Raw genomic sequence first — 20,869 nt, 5'->3', positions numbered from 1 at the left:
ATAATCAATGCCATCAGACTTCCATGGAATTAATGCAGAATTCCTTAAAATGAGACTTACAGATGGCTGTGTTTCGGTTGTAGTTTCTCGGAAATTGGCTCTACTTCTTTGTCCTCTCAGTACCTACATTACCCATACTAGGGAGAAGAGTGATAGAAGACCATATAATAAATAATAGTTTCAGTTTGTCACAGATTTGCTGTGCATCAGGCACCCTGAAAAATAATTTTGAACATTATTTAATTGCATTAAAATCCTGTGAAGGAGATTTTAACTTGCTTATTCTACAGGTCAGTAAAGTGAGGCTTACAGAGGTGATAACTGCTCTGAGATCACATAGCTGGTGTGTGATATAGCTAGGCAGACCTGCTCCTAACAGTTTTAAGTCCCAGGGCAAAAGCATGAATGGAAGCACATATTCCATGTGTCTAGATATTTAAGTTATAAAACAGGATTTTAAAAACAACTGTTAGAAAAAAATTCTTTCCTCCTGCTTAGATATATTTTCATAATGACCTAGAAGGCCACAATTCCTGGACTCCCCAAAGTTCTGAGGTAGGATGGGATAGTACAGGGATACCCTCTAGGTCTAGTCTCCATCTACACCCCTCTCATTATCTGTCCCTTGCCCACCATTCAGACCATGCAATGTGAACAACAATGAGTACTGCCTGTCGAAAACAGAGTTTGAGAAGAGATCCACTGAAGGCCCTGGAAGTGAGCTTGGGACTTCTTGGGCGGAGCATTCTAGAATCCAGAGAATATAGTTGCGTGTGACAGAGTCGGGGGCTTCAGGTAGGTATGGCCCCTTGGTCCCATGAACATCTTACCCTGAGGGGATAGACAGGTCAGAAGAGGGTCAGAGTGGATCTGTCTAAAGTGCAAGACCCAGAATAGGCTTTCTTTACCACAGCCAAGGGTGGTACTAGCACCAGGACTCAAACCCAGGTACATTTGACCATACTGTCCTTTGTCAACAGTAAGAAAATGTGGATTTACAGAGAAAGGACGTGATGGCTTACTGTCTGCTGAGTGGAGCAGGGATGGAAAACAGCTAGTCTGACTATGTTATGTCATGCTTGGAGAAGTGCTTCAGATGGATCATGTTTTCAGTGAGCCAGTCTGTTTCTCCTTTGAAAATACTATTTAGTGTTTACTCTTAGACACTAGAGAATTTAAGAATTGAAAAAAGGGGGGGCTTCCCTGGTGGCGCAGTGGTTGAGAGTCCGCCTGCCGATGCAGGGGACACGAGTTCGTGCCCCAGTCCGGGAGGATCCCACATGCCGCGGGGCGGCTGGGCCTGTGAGTCATGGCCGCTGAGCCTGCGCGTCCGGAGCCTGTGCTCCGCAACGGGAGAGGCCACAACAGTGAGAGGCCCGCGTACCACAAAAAAAAAAAAAAAAAGGGGGACTTCCCCGGCCCTCCAGTGGTTAGGACTCCACCCTTCCACTGCAGGGGGCATGGGTTCGATCCCTGGTCAGGGAACTAGGATCCCACATGCCGCAAGGCCAAAAAAAAAAACAGAAAAGAATTGAAACAAACAAACAAACTTCATCTGTTCCAAGTGCATTCTGGTCTTTCTGTAGTTTAAGTTGAATGGCACAGTTATGAAGAGACATATACAATTTTTCTTCTAAAGATGGGTGAGGCAGGAGCATATTGGTCTGTTTATGTTTTGGGCTGGAATTTACACTGAACAAGAATTTCTTCAGTACTGTTTGTTTTGCTTAGTTAGAATGAAGCATTTATAAAAGGACTAGATTATGGTTTCTGTTGTATTTTATATCATACGTTAAAGGTAGATTAGGCATCATTACATAGTCTTAAAATTTTCAGTTGTCTGAAATTGATCTCAGAATTAGGAAAAGAGTGATGTATATTTTGGTGGCTGTGAGGGAATGAAGTTTGGATGTAGAATGTTATATTTTCATCACACAGATTGTTCATTTTGTGGAATACATCTGGGTTCTGATCATTCTTATAGTCCTCAGGACACCAGTTTTAAGGATGACTGTCCAGCCATACTATTCATCAGACCCCATACTTGAAGCATTCTTGAGTAGGTTGAAACCTGCACAATCCACAGGAACCCATGACCTTGGACTATCCTCATCTAAGTATAAATTTGTCGTTTTTTTTTTTTGTCCGCGGGATCTTAGTTCCCCCACCAGTGATGGAACCCAGGGCCTCAGTAGTGAAAGTGCTGTGTCCTAACCACTGGACCGCCAGGGAAGTCCCAAATTCATCGATTTTATCAGACTTGGAGTTTAATTTAAATATGGAAAGAACATAATCATGGCTTCTGTTCAGTTTTCAAGGTACCCTTTTTGTTAACAGGTGAGAATCTTATGTTTGCATGTGTTGCGTAATCAGCTCTGTTAGGGGTGGAAAATTGAATAGTAAAATCTTGAGTGCTATGTACCCTCAATGCTAGAAGCATAATTAGTAAGTCTAAATTGATGTTAGACCTAGAATATAGTGGTGTGAAAAATAGAATTTTAACCCCCCCTTATAATTTTTTTCTAAAAAGCATGTCTTCCCTATGTCATTTGGATTTGCTTTTTTTATGATACCTACTGTTACCAAATAGTACTATTGTTTATTACCTTTCTTGTTACCAAATTTGCCAAGTTCCTGAAAAATACTTGTTTTTTGAAAAAACAAATTAGAATTCTGGATCTGTTTTGAGTGACAGTTTCAGCAGCATCCTGTATTGCAAAGGGCTTGGGAATTTGTTGACATACATCTATTTTCTCTGACTCCCAACTCCTCCATTTAGGCTTTATAGTCTATTTTTAAGTCTTGCTGCTGTGCTCTGTATTGGGGGAGCTCTTTTCCTGAATTATTTGTCATTGTTTGGAGTTGAATGGAGCAGTATGTTTTTTCACCACTGCTCATTAGAACCCATGTGTCTGTCTTCAACTTGGTTGACAGATTTGGTTCATGTTAAATCCCACTGGTCCATCCTCTCAAGGCTGCAAGGCAGTGTGGGAACAGGCCACAATCTGTGATACATTGTAAGATCATTCAGGCTTTTAGATTATTGTTATTTTGTTTTGGCAGCAGTGGGAAAGATAGAAGGTATGCAAAGTTCTTTCTTTAGTCTCTGCTCAAAGGTAGAGATTGTTATGCTGATTTTTGTGATGAAGCTTGTTTTATGTTTTTATAGTTGTATTTTCAGGAAAGATGAGGGAGGAATGCCTACAAGAAGCACAGCATTAAATCAAGATTCAAATTTAGTTATAAATATGACCCAGATACTTAGGGCACTTTGAAATTCTCTGGTCTTGGGGTATGGGTTTTGGGGAATTTGTTTATTTTGTTTGGGAATATTTCTTCTCATTGCCTGTTCTTTCACCGTCTTACAGATTGTAGGCTTGGAAAAAGGATGGCAAATCTAAGAGTGAGGCAATTATTTTGAATATTTCTTCCCTTTTCTATTTTCCAGTGCATCAGAACTGATGTTTCTCTTTTGTCTCCATCCAGTGTTTTCTCCTGCATCTTTTTTTTTCTCTGATGTATGAGCACACTACTATATGTATATTCTTTACTTTTAAAAATGTTTTCCCCTTTCATATCATTGTAGGCAGAAGTAGGTGGCTGTCACTCACCTGGGCAGAAGAGTAATCTTGTTTGTCCCCACTGCCCTATTGTCCATCTCTGAGTTTGCTTGTACCTTTTTTAAAAAAGTAATGGTATAGATTTGGTTCCCATTCTTGGAGTAATGATGAAATGCTTTTATATTTTGAACCAGAACAAGCATTTTGGCCTTCTGTTGCTGCTTTTGGTCAGTGCTACTGGCTGAGAAACTGGTATCTCACTGCTCAGTGATTCCAGTTTTTATCATTATCATTTCACTACCCTGTGATAGTGGTTCTCAGTTGCATAAATCCCACATATCTCAGCAGGACCTAAGGACAGCCCCACTCACTGACTGTTTTCCTGACATTTCACTAAACTCCTTTCTTTGGACTGTGTCAGCCAAGTTGAACTAAACTAAATTTACTGTCCTTCCCCTTGTGCTTTTGCTCTCCTCCAAGTTATCCTGACTCTCTTCTTTAGCATTACATTTCCATGATTTCTTGAAAAATCTAGTGCAAAACTATGTTCTTTAGGAAACTTTCCATGGTTCAAACTACCCAACTCTTATTAATTTGTATGTACTCCTAGTTTTTGTAGTTATTGGGGCTTCTATTTTCAAGTTACTGATAATGTAAAGTATAGTCCCTGAACTCCAGGAGGTCTAATCTTAGGGGGGAATCAGAGATGAATGGACTTATTTTTCTAATTATTTTGAATTCTTTTGGTTTTAAATTTCACATACATATTTTTAAATTCCAGATTTCAATTGTAAGAGCAAGAGCAAGTGTCTTGTTTTCCATAGAAGAAATCTGATGAACTGTTCCTACTGCTCTCGGCATGTAGTAGACAGCCACCTGCCTTAACATGAGGCAATCTCATTGGATAATAGTATCAATATAGGAAAAGAGGGATCCTAAGTATTGGATATTCTCTCTTTTGTATCTTGTTTTTTTTTTTTTTTTTTCCTGTACGTGGGCCTCTCACTGTTGTGGCCTCTCCCGTTGTGGAGCACAGGCTCCGGACACGCAGGCTCAGCAGCCATGGCTCACGGGCCCAGCCGCTCTGCGGCATGTGGGATCCTCCCGGACCGGGGCGCGAACCCGTGTCCCCTGCATCAGCAGGCGGACTCCCAACCACTGCACCACCAGGGAAGCCCTTTTGTATCTTTTATAATGGTAAGAATACATAAGACTTTACAGTCTTACTTGGAATTATATTTTGGAGACTTAAATGACACAGATTACAGACTGCATGTCCAAAAGACATGCTTGGTTTCTGAAATAGCCATCCAAGTTTTGTCTGCATAATGAAGTTAGAGCCTACTTATTACTGGCATGCTAGAAGGGTGGCTTACCTGAGCAAAAAGTCTATCCCTGACAGTCCTGTGGTATAGCTGTACCTTCTTAATAGATTTGAGTTTGTATTAGTTTACTGTGAAAGTCCTTTAGGTGACATTCAAACCCAGAATTGCATATTATCTGCAGGGCTGTTAACCTCATTTCCAGCCCCCCCATGACACTTTGCATGAGAGCTGAGTTTACCTTAGAAATCTTATTTCAGATCTAGGGTCCCTGACCTTTTAAGAAGTGGTGCTATGTTTCATTTTCCTGACACTTCTTAGATCATTTGATGGTGTTAAGGTGCTAGGGTAGGGGTAGGGGGTAGGAGAGTGAGATCTAGTAGCTTGAAAGTTCCTGGGTGAAGACTAGGAGGAAAGCTACTTGAGGATACTTATTTGCTTAACCCTTCTATATGAAATCAATCTCCTGACCACTTATCCTGCCTTCTTAGCCCCACCACAGCCACATCAGCTGAATTCTCAGTCCCAGCGCTGCTGTGTGCAGAGTTAGGGAATGGCCTCCAAGCCTGCCCTTACTTCTGGCACCAATTTCAGAGTTTGGGGGTCCCCAGGACCACTCTTGGGTTCAATAATTTGCTAGAAGGACTCGCAGAACTCACTAAAAGGTGTTCCACTCAAAGTTATGGTTTATTTCAGCAGAAGGATGAAGATTAAAATCAGCCAATAAAAGAGACGCATGATGCAGAGTCCAGGAGGGTTCCAAATGCTGAGCTTGTGGTTGTCCTCTCCCAGTGGAGTCATGGACAGCATTAACTCTTCCTGGCAATGATGCGTGACAATACACATAGACTACTGCCTATCCAAGAAGCTCACCCAAGCCTTGGTGTCCAGAGTTTTTACTGAGACTCCATCATCCCATAGATGTGGTTGATGGCCTATGTAGTCAACCTCAGTCTCCAGCCCCTCGTCAGATGGAGTTAATACTATGTGACAAAGTATTGTACAAAGTCCCCACCATAAATCACATTGTTAAGCTATCTGGCACAGCTCAAGGCCCCCCGGTGAACAAAGACTCTTATCAAGCAGGACATTGCAGCAGCTTAGGATTACTTCCAGTGTTCTAAAGGCAAAAACCAGAGTTCTTTTGGGGCAAGGTTAAATTCTTTACGACATACTGTGCCTTAGGCCCAACCAAGAAAAAGGGGAAGGGAACTAGTTTAAAGTTTTAATTTTTTTTTTTTTTTTGGCTGCATGACACGTGGGATCTTAGTTCCCCGACCAGGGATCAAGCCATGCCCTTGATGCTTGCATGCCCCTTGCAATGGAAGCACGGAGTCCTAACCACTGTACCGCCATGGAAGTCCCTAGTTTAAATTTTTTGAACCACATAAATTTATTTTCTGGTCAAAAAGTTAGATATATATAAATTGAATTTTTTTAAAAAGTAGGTGCAAGTTGATAGAGCTCCCAGGCACCTGAGAGAAGCAAATTCAGATCATCTCTGGTGGAACGTACCTCAACCCTAGCTTCCAAGAATTCCCAGAGATAGATTACCAACAAATATGAGCTAATAATAATAATATCACAAGTAAACAAGTCACTATGAGCAAGTGTCAGCAGAAACAATTGATCCAGACCCACAGAAACTTCAGATATTGGGATTATTTGCTATAGAATGCAAAATAAGTATTTTTAATGAAATAGGAGTGTGAATAAAAACCATGATTAACAAAGAAGAGGAAAAAAGCAACACTGGTTCGTTTGTAAAATAAGCCATTAAATATTTTAGAAGTAAAAAAATACAATTCAAAGTTAAAAACTCAGTGCAAAAGAACTTGTACTTCTGGTCATGGTGGAATAACAAGAAGTTGATTTATGCCCCTGCCTTAAACAAATAAATAACTGTACAAAATGTATTATTATTATTTTTTTTTGCGGTACGCGGGCCTCTCACTGCTGTGACCTCTCCCGTTGCGGAGCACAGGCTCCGGACGCGCAGGCTCAGCGGCCATGACTCACGGGCCCAGCCGCTCCACGGCATGTGGGATCTTCCCGGACCGGGGCACGAACCCATGTCCCCTGCATCGGCAGGGGGACTCTCAGCAACTGCGCCACCAGGGAAGCCCACAAAATGTATTTTAGAAACTGCTTTCAGATATTGGACAAAGGGTAGCAGAGAACAGTGACACCTGAAAGAAGGGAAAAACAAACAAGTTGAGCCCTATCATGGCCCCACATTCCACCTAAAGAAAGTTTCCAGGCTACAGCAGCTAGGATGGGAAGGGATACCCAAACAGAGCTGGCAGTCTCCCTGAATTGAGGAGACAGAGGTAAAAGTTCGGGGAAGCCAAGGCAGCTAGAATTTGTGGGCAGAGGGCTTCATAGGAAAGAGAGCAACAGAGATTTGCAGAGGTTTCCCCTAAACCTTCATGGTCCAGTACAGTAGCTACTAACCACATGTGGATATTTAAATAAAAATTCAGTTCCTCAGGTGCATTAACCACATTTCAAATGCTCAGTAGCCATGATTTCATCACCACTGAAAGTTCTATTGGATTTTTACTGCCTTAGACTCTTTAGCTGAGTGTCAGTTCATGATTAATGAGGAAACTAACCCAAGGCCAGAAAAAGATCATTAGAAAGCATTAGTTGGAACTGGAATACAGGACCATGAATATTTTGTTTCCACTAGCCAGCACAGAAGCTGCTCTGTCTGACATCTGGGACATTTGAGTGGAGTCCTCAGAAGGGTATTGCCTTAGTAATGGTGCCAAATTAGCCACAGTTTAAAGGATTTTCCTAACAAAGTAGAAAAGTAGGCTTCAGAGGATCAGACTGTTTTCAAGTCACTGATTAGTTGAACAAAGCTCAAAGTTAAAGAAATTTAAAGAAAAACTCTAGCAGCTAACAATGCAAAATTTACAATGTTTGGCATCCAATCACAAATTGTCAGGCCATACAAAGAAGCAGAGAGTATAGTAAATATTGAGGAAAAAACCAGTCAATAGAAATAATAGATGACAAACTTAGACAAGGATACTGTAGCTGCTTTAACTATTCCATAGGTTCAACAAGCTAGAGGAAAGATTGCGCGTGTTAAGTAGAGACAGGGAAGATATAAAAATAACTCAAAACTCCTGAAGATGAAAATTGCAATGGCAGAAATGAAAAATACAGTGGACAGGATTAATAGCAGATAGTCATTGCAGAAGAAAAAAATTAGTGAACTTGAAGACAGCAATAGAAGCATCCAAAATGAAACATAAGAAAAAGATTGAAAGTATAGATATACAGGGAAAAGAGAATAATACGTGAATGGTGGGACAACATCAGAGAGCCTAAGAATACATATAATTGGAGTCTCAGGAATGTGGGAGCAGAGTGGGCACAGAAAAAATATTTGAAAAATAATGGCTGTATGTTTTCTAAATTTATTGAAAAATATAAACTCACAGATCCAAAAAGCTCATTTAAGGTTTTCACTGATTTTAAGCAATTTGATTATGATATGCTTTGGTATAGCTCTCTTCATGATTTTTTTGTTTTGGGTTCTTTGAGCTGCTTGGTTCAATGAGAACCCAAAACAGAAGAATCACGAAGAGAGCTGTACCAAGGCACACCTTAGTCAAATTGCTCAAAACTAGTGAAGAGAGGGCCTCCCTGGTGGCGCAGTGGTTGAGAGTCTGCCTGCTGATTCAGGGGACACGAGTTCGTGCCCCGGTCCGGGAAGATCCCACATGCCGCGGAGCGGCTGGGCCCGTGAGCCATAGCCGCTGAGCCTGCGCGTCCGGAGCCTGTGCTCCGCAGCAGGAGAGGCCGCAACAGTGAGAGGCCCGCGTACCGCAAAAAAAACAAAAAACAAAAAACTAGTGAAGAGAGAGTCTTCAAAGCAGACAGGAACAAAACCAAAAACAAACCCCTCCCAAAACACTATACACAGAGGTGTTATGGGCTGAATTATATCCCCCAAATTTGTATGTTGTAGCTCTAACCACAGCACCTCAGAATGTGACTGTATTTGGAGAAAGGACCTTTAAAGAAAGGGCCCTAATCCAGTCTGACTGGCGTCCTTATAAGAAGAGGAAATATGGGCACTCAGAGGGACATCAGGGGCATGGAGGCACAGAGGAAAGACCATCCGAGGACACAGTGAGAAGGTGGCCATCTGCAAGCCAAAGAGAGAGGCCTTAGGAGGAGAAACCAAACCTGCTGACATCTTGATTTTGGAGTTCTAGCTTCCAGACTGTGGGAAAACAGATTTCTATTGTTTAAGCCACCTAGTCTGTGGTGTTTTTTTATGTCAGCTCTAGCAGACTAATAAGGTAAGAAATACGGCAAAGTTTTCATCAGAACCATTGGACGCTATAAGATATGGGAGTGATAACAAATTTCTAAATGAAAAAAACGTGTAAACCTTTGGAGTGATAACAGATTCCTAAATGAAAAAAACCTGTAAACCTTAAATTGTATATGCAGTGAAAATACCTTTCAAAATTGAAGAGGATGGACTTCCCTGGTGGCGCAGTGGTTAAGAATCCACCTGCCAATGCAGGGGACATGGGTTCGAGCCCTGGTCTGGGAAGATCCTACATGCTGCGGAGCAACTAAGCCCGTGCGCCACTAACTACTGAGCCTGCACTCTAGAGCCCGTGAGCCACAACTACTGAGCCTGCATGCCACAACTACTGAAGCCCGCGCGCCTAGAGACCGTGCTCCGCAACAAGAGAAGCCACCGCAATGAGAAGCCTGTGCACCACAACAAAGAGTAGCCCCCACTCGCCACAACTAGAGAGAGCCCGTGCGCAGCAACAAAGACCCAATGCAGCCAAAAAAAAAAAAAAAAAAAAAAACCCAGAAAATTGAAGAGGAATGTGTGCAGAATGGGCAAATCTCCAGAGTCAGAAGGTACATTCATGGTTGCTTAGGGCCAGGTATTGGGAGAAAATGGGGAGTTATTAATGATGCATATAGGGGTTTCTTTTTGGGGTGGTAAAATGTTCTAAAATTGATTTTGGCGATGGAAGCACAACTCTAAATATACTAAAAGCCATTGAATTGTGCATTTTAAATGGGTGAATTGTATGCTATATGAATTATACAAAATACAAATAATGAAGATGAAATAAAGCCTTTTAAAAATATGCAAGAGCTGATAGAAGTAATCACCATCAAACTACCACTATAAGAAATGTTAAAGGCAGGAGAAAAATATGCTAGTTGGAAATTTAGATCTATGTGAGAGAATGAAGAGGATCAGAAATCTATGTAGAAAATTAAATTAGAGTTCTCATATTTGAAAAAGGCCACTTAAAAGATAATTGGCTATTTAAAACAAATAATAAAACTGTGTTGTGGGATTTATGACATGTAGAAATAAAACGTATGACAGCAATTGCCCAAAAGATTGGGAGAAGTGAAATAGAAGTATACTGTTCTAAGGTTCTTTTTTTTTTTTTTTTTTTTTTTTTTTTCTGTACGCGGGCCTCTCACTGCTGTGGCCTCTCCCGTTGCGGAGCACAGGCTCCGGACACACAGGCTCCGCGGCCATGGCTCGCGGGCCCAGCCGCTCCGCGGCATGTGGGATCTTCCGGGATCGGGGCACGAACCCGTGTCCCCTGCATCGGCAGGCGGACTCTCAACCACTGCGCCACCAGGGAAGCCCTGTTCTAAGGTTCTTACAGCATGCAAAGTGGTATATTACTTGACGGTACACTGTGATAAGTTGAAGATGTATACCCTAAATCCTAAAAAAAAACACTTTTAAAAAGAAAGCAGAGAGGTATAGTTAATAAGCCAGTAAAGGAGATAAAACTGAATCATAAAAATGCTTAATTAATATAAAAGATGTCCAAAAGGGGAAGATGAACAGACTGGACAAATAGAATACAAAAAGCAAGATGGTTGATTTTAATCCAACAATATCAATAATCACATTAAATGCAAATGACCTAAACACTATAATTAATAGGTGGAAATTATTAGATTTCATTTAAAAGCAAGACCTGGTTGGGTGCTATCTACAAGAAACCCACTTTAAATATATTTAAAGACACAGACTAAAAGTACATGGATGGGAGAAGATATATTATGCATACAGTAATCAGAAGAAAGCAGGAGTTACTATATTAATATTAGACAAAGTAGGTTTCAGAACAAGGATATTACCATGGATATAGAGGGGTATTTCATGATGGAAAGAGGATCAGTTCTTCAAGAGGACTAACAACTGCAAATATTTATGCATTCAATAACAACTTCAAAATACATAAAGCAAAAGTAATAAAACTGAAAGGAAAAATAGAGAATTCACTGGTATGGTTGGGTATTTCAACACTACTCTCTCAATAATTGATAGAACAGTTAGACAAAAAATCAGTAAATAACTTGACCTAGTTGACATTTATAGAACACTCCACCCAACAACATCATGATACATATTCTTTTCTAGTGTTCACATAATGTTTACTAAGGTAGACCATATTCTGAGCCATAAAAGTAGTTTCAATAAATTTATGATTTAAATTATACAGAATACATTATCATAAAGGGAGTAAATTAGACATCAGTAATAGAAAAATATCTGGCAAATTCCCAAATATTTGGAAATTAGACACTGAATTAGATATACTTCAAAGAAGAACAGGAGAAATTAGAAAAAAAATTTTAAAGAATGAAAGTGAGAACATGACATAGCAAAATTTGTGGGATGCAGTACTTAGAAGGAAATTTATAGCATTAAATGCTTATATTAGAAAGTAAAAGATCTAAAATCACTGACCGAAGCTTCCACTTTAAGAAATTAGAAAAGCAAACTTAACTCCAATTAAGCAGAGGAAAGGAAATTGTAAAGATCATAGCAAAAAATCAGGAAACACGGACTTCCCTGGTGGCGCAGTGGTTGAGGATCTGCCTGCCAATGCAGGGGTCACAGGTTCAATCCCTGGTCAGGGAAGATCCCACATGCTGCTGAGCGACTAAGCCCATGAGCCACAACTACTGAATCCCATGTGCTGCAGCTACTGAATCCCATGTGCTGCAACTACTGAAGCCCACACGCTCTAGGGCCCATGCTGCAACTACTGAAGCCTGCGTGCCTAGAGCCCGTGCTCTGTAGCAAGAGAAACGCACCGCAATGAAGAGTAGCCCCTGCTCACTGCAACTAGAGAAAGCCCATGTGCAGCAACGAAGACCCAATGCAGCCAAAAAAAAAAAAAAAATCAGAAAACAAATAGAGAATATCAATGAATTCAAAAGCTGTTTTTTTTAAAACAATTAACAAAATTGATAAACTTCTAGCCAGACTTAGAAAAGGAAGAGAGAGCACGTTACCAATATCACAAATGAGAGATGGGACATTACTGATGTTTCTACAGCCGTTATAAAGATAATAATGAGGGCTTCCCTGGTGGCACAGTGGTTGAGAGTCCGCCTGCCGATGCCGGGGACACGGGTTCGTGTCCAGGTCCGGGAAGATCCCACATGCCGCGGAGCAGCTGGGCCCGTGAGCCATGGCCGTTGAGCCTGCGCGTCCGGAGCCTGTACTCCGCAATGGGAGAGGCCACAACAGTGAGAGGCCCACGTACCACAAAAAAAAAAAAAAAAAAAAAGGTAATAATGAATACCACAAATCATTCTATGCCAGTAAATTTGACAATTTAGATTAAATGGACAAGTTCCTTAAAAGACATAAATTGCTAAAGCTCAATCAAAAAGAAACAAATAACCTGATATTTATTAGAGAAATTGAATTGTAGTTTAAAACTTTTCCACAGAGGAAGCTCCAGGAGGAGAGGGCTTCACTGCTGAGGTCTACCAACAATTTAAGGAAGAATTTATGTACCATTTCTACAGAAACTTTTGAAAAACTCAGATGAGGAGGGAATACTTCCCAGCTCATTTTTTGAGCCAAACTTTACCCTGATACCGAAACCAAAGACATAAGAAAACTACAGACTAACATCTGTTATGAACATAGATGCAAAATTTTAGTAAATTGAAGCCAACAATTTATAAAAATGACAATACAGTATGACCAAGTAGGGTTTATCCCAGCAATTAAAGGTTGGTTTTGCATTCAAAATTCAAACAATGTCATTCACTGTATTAATAGACCAAAAAAGAAAATAACATACGCTTATCTGAAAAGAGATAGGAAAAGCATTTGAGATAACTCAACTTCCATTTGTGTTAAAAATTCAACAGATTAGAAGGGAACTTCCTCAATATGATAGACGGCATCTTTTTTAAAAAGAATATTTTTTTAATTTACTTACGTGGCTGCGTTGGGTCTTAGTTGCGGCACGCAGGATCTTCGTTGCGGCGGTGTGCGGGCTTCTCTCTAGTTGTGGCGCACGGGCTGCAGAGTGTGCAGGCTCAGTTGCCTCGTGGCATGTGGGATCTTAGTTCCCCGACCAGGGATTGAACCCACGTCCCCTGCATTGGAAGGCAGATTCTTAACCACTGGACCACCAGGGAAGGCATCTTTGAAGAACCTGCAGTTAATACTCTACTTAATGACGAAATACTGAATTCTTTGCTCCTAAGAACAAGAACAAGGTGTGAATGTTTGCTTTCACCACTTCTTTTCAACATAGTACTGGTGATTCTCGCCAGTGCAATAGAACTGTTTTCCCACTGCAGAGGACATCATCATGTATATAGGAAATCATAAGGAATTAAATTAAATTTAGGATGGTTGTAGGATACAAAGTCAGTATATGAAAATTGTATCTTTATATACTTGGAAGAGCAATCTGAATTGAAGTGGATGAAACATACCATTTACAAATAACATAAAAATATGAAATTCTTAGGGCTTAATTTAACAAGACACATGTGATAGATGTATACTGAAAAATACAAAACACTGCTTATGGATCAGACTCAATATTGTTGAGATTTCAGTTCTTCCCAGATCTGTAGATTCAACACAATCCCAGTCAATTGATAGGCTGACTCTAAAACTTAACCTGGAAACACAAAGGGTCTAAAATAGACAAAAGAAATTTGAAAATTAAGATCCAAATTGGAGGACTTTTACTACCTGATCTCAAGACTTATTATAAAGGTTTAGTAATTAAGATAGTGTAGTATTGGCGTTAAAGTAGACATATAGATCAATGGAAGAATATAGAAGTCCAGAAACAGATGCACACTTCTATGGTCAGTTGAGTTTTGATAGTTCCCAAAGCATTTCAGTGGGGAAAGGGTATCTTTTTAGTAAGTAGTCCTTAAATAATTAGATAACCATTGTAAGGGAGGAAAAATCTTTTTTCCTTCTACTCTTGTAGGTTCTCAGTGGTTCTCTTTAACAAAAGACATATTAACAAGAGAAAAACATGTTCATTAACATGTGTATCTCATATATACGTGGGAGAAGCTCTTGAATGAGTAACTCAAAGGTTCAGTTAGAACTTAGGTTTATATAGCTTAACAAAGGAACAATAAATTTTTAGAGAATTGACAAGACAAAGGAAAAGGACCTTGAGTCTCTGGGGGTGGCAAATTGTGGGAAAGCAAACACCAGTTAGTGAAGATTGTTTTGTAGAGTCCTCTGGTGCCATCTCCAGACTGGTAAGGGTTGTCTCATGTGATTAACTTTTTTTTTTTTTTTTTTTTTTTTTTTTTGCGGTACGCGGGCCTCTCACTGTTGTGGCCTCTCCCGTTGCGGAGCACAGGCTCCGGACGCGCAGGCTCAGCGGCCATGGCTCACGGGACCAGCCGCTCCGTGGCATGTGGGATCTTCCGGGACCGGGGCACGAACTCGTGTCCCCTGCATCGGTAGGCGGACTCTCAACCACCGCGCCACCAGGGAAGCCCGCATGTGATTAACTTTTGTCTTTCCTGGTAGAGAGGGGAGGAGGACACCTTTGTAAATTTAACTCCTGCTTTTAGGCAAAAACAGGGAGGGCGGAGAGCTTTTCTTGCATCTGCTTTTCAATTGCCTTCTCCTCAAAATAATCCTTAGAAGTGGTACTTTGGGGGGTGGCAAATTCTGCTACCTTTCACCACATTAAAAAAAAAACAACATAAAAAACCTCTAACCGTAATTGACACCATCAAAAAATTAACTCAAAATGGATTATAGACTTATATGTAAGGGCTAAAACTATTAAATTCTAGAAGAAAACATCTGAGAAAATCATTGTTTTCATAGATTAGGCAAAGATTTCATAAGATGAACACAAAGTATTAAAAATTTGGTAAGTTTTATTTCATCAAAATAAAATTTCTCTTTTAAAGACAATGGTAAAGAAAATGAAAGGACAAGTCACAGACTGACAGAAAATATAAGTTTAAGAAAGTACTGGGACTTTCCTGGTGGTCCAGTGGTAAAAATCCACCTTCCAATGCAGGGGACGCAGGTTTGAGCCCTGATCCGGGAAGATCTCACGTGCTGCGGGGCAACTAAGCCTGCACGCCACAACTACTGAGCCCACGCCCCTCAACTAGAGAGCCTGCGTGCCGAAAACTACACAGCCCACACGCCCTGGAGCCCATGCATCACAACTAGAGAGAGGAAAAACTCGCACGCCGCAAACTAGAGAGAAGCCCGCACGCCACAACTCCCACATGCTGCAACAAAGATCCTGCGTGCTGCGACTAAGGCCCAACGCAGCCAAAAAAAAAAAAGAAAAGGAAAGTACTTGTCTACGGCCATACCACCCTGAACACATTGATCTCATCTCTAAGAAAGTACTTGTATACAGAATATATGAAGAACTCTCATAACTCAACAATAAGACAACCCAAGTAAAAAACAGGCAAGAGGGCTTCCCTGGTGGCGCAGTGGTTGAGAGTCTGCCTGCCGATGCGGGGGACACAGGTTCGTGCCCCGGTCCGGGAAGATCCCACATGCCGCGGAGCGGCTGGGCCCGTGAGCCATGGCCGCTGAGCCTGCGCGTCCAGAGCCTGTGCTCCGCAACGGGAGAGGCCACAACAGTGAGAGGCCCGCGTACCGCCAAAATAAATAAATAAATTAATTAATTAATTTAAAAAAATGTTCAACTTGAGTCATTAGGGAAATGCAAATTAGAATCACAAGATACCACCACATAACTATTTTTAGCATGACTAATCTTAAAAAAGTATGACTGGGGACTTCCCTGGCGCCACAGTGGATAAGGATCCGCCTGCCTGTGCAGGGGACACGGGTTCGAGCCCTGGTCTGGGAAGATCCCACATGCCTTGGAGCAACTAAACCCATGCGCCACAACTACTGAGCCCGCGTGCTGCAATTGTTGAAGCCCGCGTGCCTAGTGCCCATGCTCCACAACAAGAGAAGTCACCACAATGAGAAGCCCGTGCACCGTAACAGAGCAGCCCCCGCTCGCCGCAACTAGAGAGAAAAACCCACATGCAGCAATGAAGACCCAACACAGCCAAAAAATAAATAAATTTTTAAAAAAAGGGGCTTCACTGGTGGCGCAGTGGTTAAGAATCCACCTGCCAATTCAGGGGACACGGGTTTGAGCCCTGGTCCGGGAGGATCCCACTTGCAGTGGAGCAACTAAGCCTGCGAGCCACAACTACTGAAGCCCGTGGTGCCACAACTACTGAAGCCTGTATGCCTAGAGCCTGTGCTCCGCAACAAAGAGAAGCCACTGCAATAAGAAGCCTGCGCACCATAGGGAAGAGTAGCCCCCGCTTTCTGCAACTAGAGAAAGCCCGTGTGCAGCGACGAAGACCCAACGCAGCCAAAAGTAAATAAATTAATTTATTAAAAAAAAAAAAAGCAAAGGGGAGTGTGTCAAAACAAAGAAGATACAAAAATAAATAAAACAAAAAACTAGAGAATGGTCTAATGAACCACCATGATTTCAGTACCCAGTCAACACACTTTTTTTGTTGTTGTTATTATTGAAGTTGGACTAGGGACTTCCCTGGTGGTCCAGTGGTTAAGAATCCATCTTGCAATGCAGGGGATGCTGGTTCGACCCCTGGTCAGGAAACTAAGATCCCACATGCCGTGGGGCAACTAAGCCCGTGCACCGCAACTACTGAGCCCACGTGCTCTGGAGCCCGAGCCCACAACTAGAGAGAAGTGTGCGCGCTGGAGCGGTGGATCCCGCATGCCGCAACAAAGGATCCCACGTACAGCAGCTGAGACCCAACGCAGCCAAAAATTTTAAAAAGAACAAAAAAAATTCTTATACAGGTTTTGTATGGATGTAAGTTTTCTTTTCTCTAAGTTAAATAGGAGTAGGATTGCTGAGTCATATGGTAGGTTTATTTTAACTGTATAAGAAACTACCAAACTGTTATCCAGAGTGGCTATACCAGTGTATGAGAGTTCCAGATGCCCCGTATCTTCACCAGGAGTATCAGTATTTTATATTGAAAACCTTTATGCATTTTAAAGTTGGGTTATTTTCTTATCATTGAGTTTTGAGAGTTCTTTATATATTCTGAATACGAATCATTTGTTGGATACATAATTTGCATATGTTTTCTTCCATCTGGTAGCTTGTCTTTTTTATTTTAGCAGTGTCTTTTGCAGAACAAAAGTTTTTAATTTTGATAAAGTCTGACTTGTCAGTTTTTTTCTTTTTTGGATTGTGCTTTTGGTATCTTATTTAAGAACCCTTTGCCTGGAGGGGGAAGGGTAAGCTGTGACAAAGTGAAAGAGCGGCATGGACATATATACACTACCAAACGTAAGGTAGATAGCTAGTGGGAAGCAGCCGCATAGCACAGGGAGATCAGCTTGGTGCTTTGTGACCGCCTGGAGGGGTGGGATAGGGAGGGTGGGAGGGAGACGCAAAAGGGAGGGGATAGGGAAACATATGTATATGTATAACTGATTAAATTTGTTATAAAGCAAAAAAAAAAAAAAAAAAAGAACCCTTTGCCTAATCTCAGGCCACAAAGATTTACTGCTCCTATGTGTTCTTCTAAACATTTAAAGTTTTGCATTTTACATTTTGATCAACAATCCATTTTGAGTTCATTTTTGTGTGTAAGTATACAGTTTAGGTCAATATTCATTTATTTTTGCATATGGATGTCCAGTGGCTTCTATACCATTTGTTGAAAAGACTGTCCTTTCTCCGTTAAACTGCCTTTGCATCTTTGTTAAAAACCAGTTGGTATGTTTGTATGGATCTGTTTCTGGACTTTTTTTTCTATTTGTCGTGTATTCTTCCCTTCACCAATTCTGTACTATCTTGATTACTGTAACTTTATAGTAAGTCTTAAGATTGGTAATATAATTCCTACAACTTTGTTCTTCAAAATTGTTTTGGCTATTTTGCTTCTTTGCCTTTCCATATACATGTTAGAAGTAGTTTGTCTGTATCTACAAAGAATCTTGCTGGGATTTTGAGTAGACCTGTACTAAATCCATAGATCAATTTGGGAAGAATTGACATCTTTGCTGTGTTGAATCTTCCAGTCTGTGAAAATGGTGTGTCTCCCCATTTATTTAGGTCTTCGTTTCTTTCTTCAGTGTTTTGTAGTTTTCAGTATACAAACCCTGGCCATGTTTGGTTAATTATATACCTAAGTATTTAATTTTGGGTGACAGCAATCATAAATGATATTGTTTTTTAAGTTCTGGTTTTAAGTCATTCATTGCTAGTATATGGAAATTTCATTGATTTGGCAGTGTTGACTTTATGTCCTGTGATCCTTCTAAACACATTTACTACTTCTAGGTGGGTTTTTTTTTCTTTTTGGTAGATTCCTTATATGTTGTCTGTGAAGCAGTTTTATTTCTTCCTTGCCAATCTGTGTGCCTTTTATTTCTTTTTCTTGGCTTATTGTACTAGCTGGGACTTTCAGTATGATTTTGAATAGTAGTGGTGGTAGTGGACAACCTTGCCTTTTTTCTGATCTTAGGGAGAAGGCGTCAGTCTGTAGGTTTGTTATGGATGCCCTTTATCAGACTGAGGAAATTTCCTTCTATTCCTAGTTTGTTGAGAGTTTTTATTATGAGTGGGTATTGAATTTTGTCAAATGCTTTTCTGCATTGGTTGAAATGATCATGTTTTTTCTTCTTTTGACTCAATATAAAGTAGATTACATTGACTGCTTTTCAAAAACTGAACCAACAGGACTTACCTGGTGGTCCACCGGTTAAGACTCCGTGCTCCCAATGCAGGGGGGATGGGTTTGATCCCTGGTCAAGGAACTAGATCCTGCATGCTGCAACTAAAAGATCCCTCATGCCACAACTAAAAAAAAAAAAAAAAAAAAAAAGATCCCGCACGCCACAGCAAAGATCCCGAGTGTCATAACTAAGACCCAGTGCAGCCAAAAAAAAAAAAAAACTGAGCCAGCTTTGCATTCTCAGAATAAACTCCACTTGGTTGTCATGCATTGTCCTTTTTATGTTTCACTGAATTTCATTTGCTCATATTTTATGGAGATATTTAGCATCTTTGTGAGGATATTGGCCTATAGCTTTCTTGTAATTTTTTTAATATTAAAAACTTCTTTTAATTGAAGTATAGTTGATTTACAATGTTGTGTTTATTTCTGCTGTACAGCAGAGTGATTCAGGTATACATATGTATACACACACACATACACATTCTTTTTTTTTTTTTTTTTTTTTTGCGGTACGCGGGCCTCTCACTGTTGCGGCCTCTCCCGTTGCAGAGCACAGGCTCCGGACCGCAGGCTCTGCGGCCATGGCTCACGGGCCCAGCCGCTCCGCGGCATGCGGGATCTTCCGGGACCGGGGCACGAACCCGTGTCCCCTGCATCGGCAGGCGGACTCTTAACCACTGCGCCACCAGGGAAGCCCACATTCTTTTTTTAATATTCTTTTCCATTATGGTTTATCATAGGATATTGAGAATGGTTCTCTGTGCTATACAGTAGGACCTTGTTGTTTATCCATTCTGTATGTAATAGCTTACATCTGCTAACCCCAACCTCCCACTCCATCCGTCCCCCAACCCTCTCCCTCATGGCAACCACAAGTCTGTTCTCTATGTCTCTACATCATTTTCTTGTAATATTGTTGCCTGGTTTGGATATCAGGGTAACATTGGCCTCATAAAGTGAGTTGGGAGGTGTTTCCTTCTCTTCTGTTTTCTGAAGAGATTATATAGAATTGGTACTGTTTCTTCTGCAAGTGTGTTAAAATTTACCAGAGAAAATATCTGGACCTGTAGATTTCTTTAATAGTTATGGGACTATTCAAGTTATCTAATTCATCTTGGGTGACTTTTGATAATTTGTGGTTTCCAAGGAAGTGGTCTCTTTCAACTAAGCAATTGAATTTATTGTGTTTAAAGTTGTGTGTATACTCCCATATTATCTTTTTAATGCCTGCAGGATCTGTAGTGATATCTTTTCTTTTTTTTCATTCCTGTTATATGTGTTTTCTTCCTTTTCTTTTTTGTCAGTGTTGCTAGAGATTTGTCAATTTTACTGATCTTTTCAAAGAACCAGCTTTTGGTTTCATTGATCCCCCCCACCCCGTTTTCAGTGTCATTGATTTGTGCTTTTTATTATTAACTTCATTCTGATTACATTGAGTTTATTTTGATTTTTTTTTTTTTTTTAGTTTCTTAAGGTAGAAAGTTAGATTATTGATATGAGACCTTTCTACTTGTATTAGTCAGCTCAGGCTGCCATAACAAAATACCACAGAATGGGTGGCTTAAACAGCAAAAAATTATTTCTCACCATTCTGGAGGCTGGAAAGTCCAAGATCAATATACCAGAAAGGTAGGTTCATTCTGGGGCCTCTAGTCATGGTTTGTGGGCAGCTGCCCTCTAGCTGTGTGCTCACATGACGTCTTCTTGTGCATGCCAGCAGAGAAAGAGCAAACTCTCTAGTGTCTCTTCTATAAGGGCACTGATCCTTTTGGATCAGGGTCCTGTCTGTATGATCTTGTTTAACCCTAATTCCTTCCTTAGGGGCCTCATTCCATATATAGCCACACTGGGTTAGAGTTTCAGCATTTGAATTTTGGAGGGACACAAATATTCAGCACATTACACTATTTTTCTAATATAACAATATTTCCCTCT

General features: G+C 40.7%; 1 protein-coding gene across 16 annotated transcripts in view; it reads left to right on the top strand.

Moving 5' to 3' along the window:
* The window catches only part of R3HDM2 (R3H domain containing 2), a 156,334-nt gene that overhangs the window by 62,581 nt on the left and 72,884 nt on the right, over nucleotides 1–20,869 (top strand). The window contains exon 1 of one of the 16 annotated variants that reach the window (XM_082634541.1): nucleotides 641–795. The exons of the other annotated variants lie outside the window; for them this stretch is intronic. The gene's annotated coding sequence lies outside the window, so the exon portion shown is untranslated. Of the gene's footprint in view, nucleotides 1–640; nucleotides 796–20,869 lie in introns of those variants that run through there. 16 annotated transcript variants of the gene reach the window in all.

This window comes from Mesoplodon mirus (genome assembly GCF_964341445.2).
Source record: "Mesoplodon mirus genome assembly, chromosome: 11".
Lineage (NCBI taxonomy): Eukaryota > Metazoa > Chordata > Mammalia > Artiodactyla > Ziphiidae > Mesoplodon > Mesoplodon mirus.
Note: the sequence above shows the minus strand (reverse complement) of the source record. Positions and strands in the feature narration are given on the sequence as shown.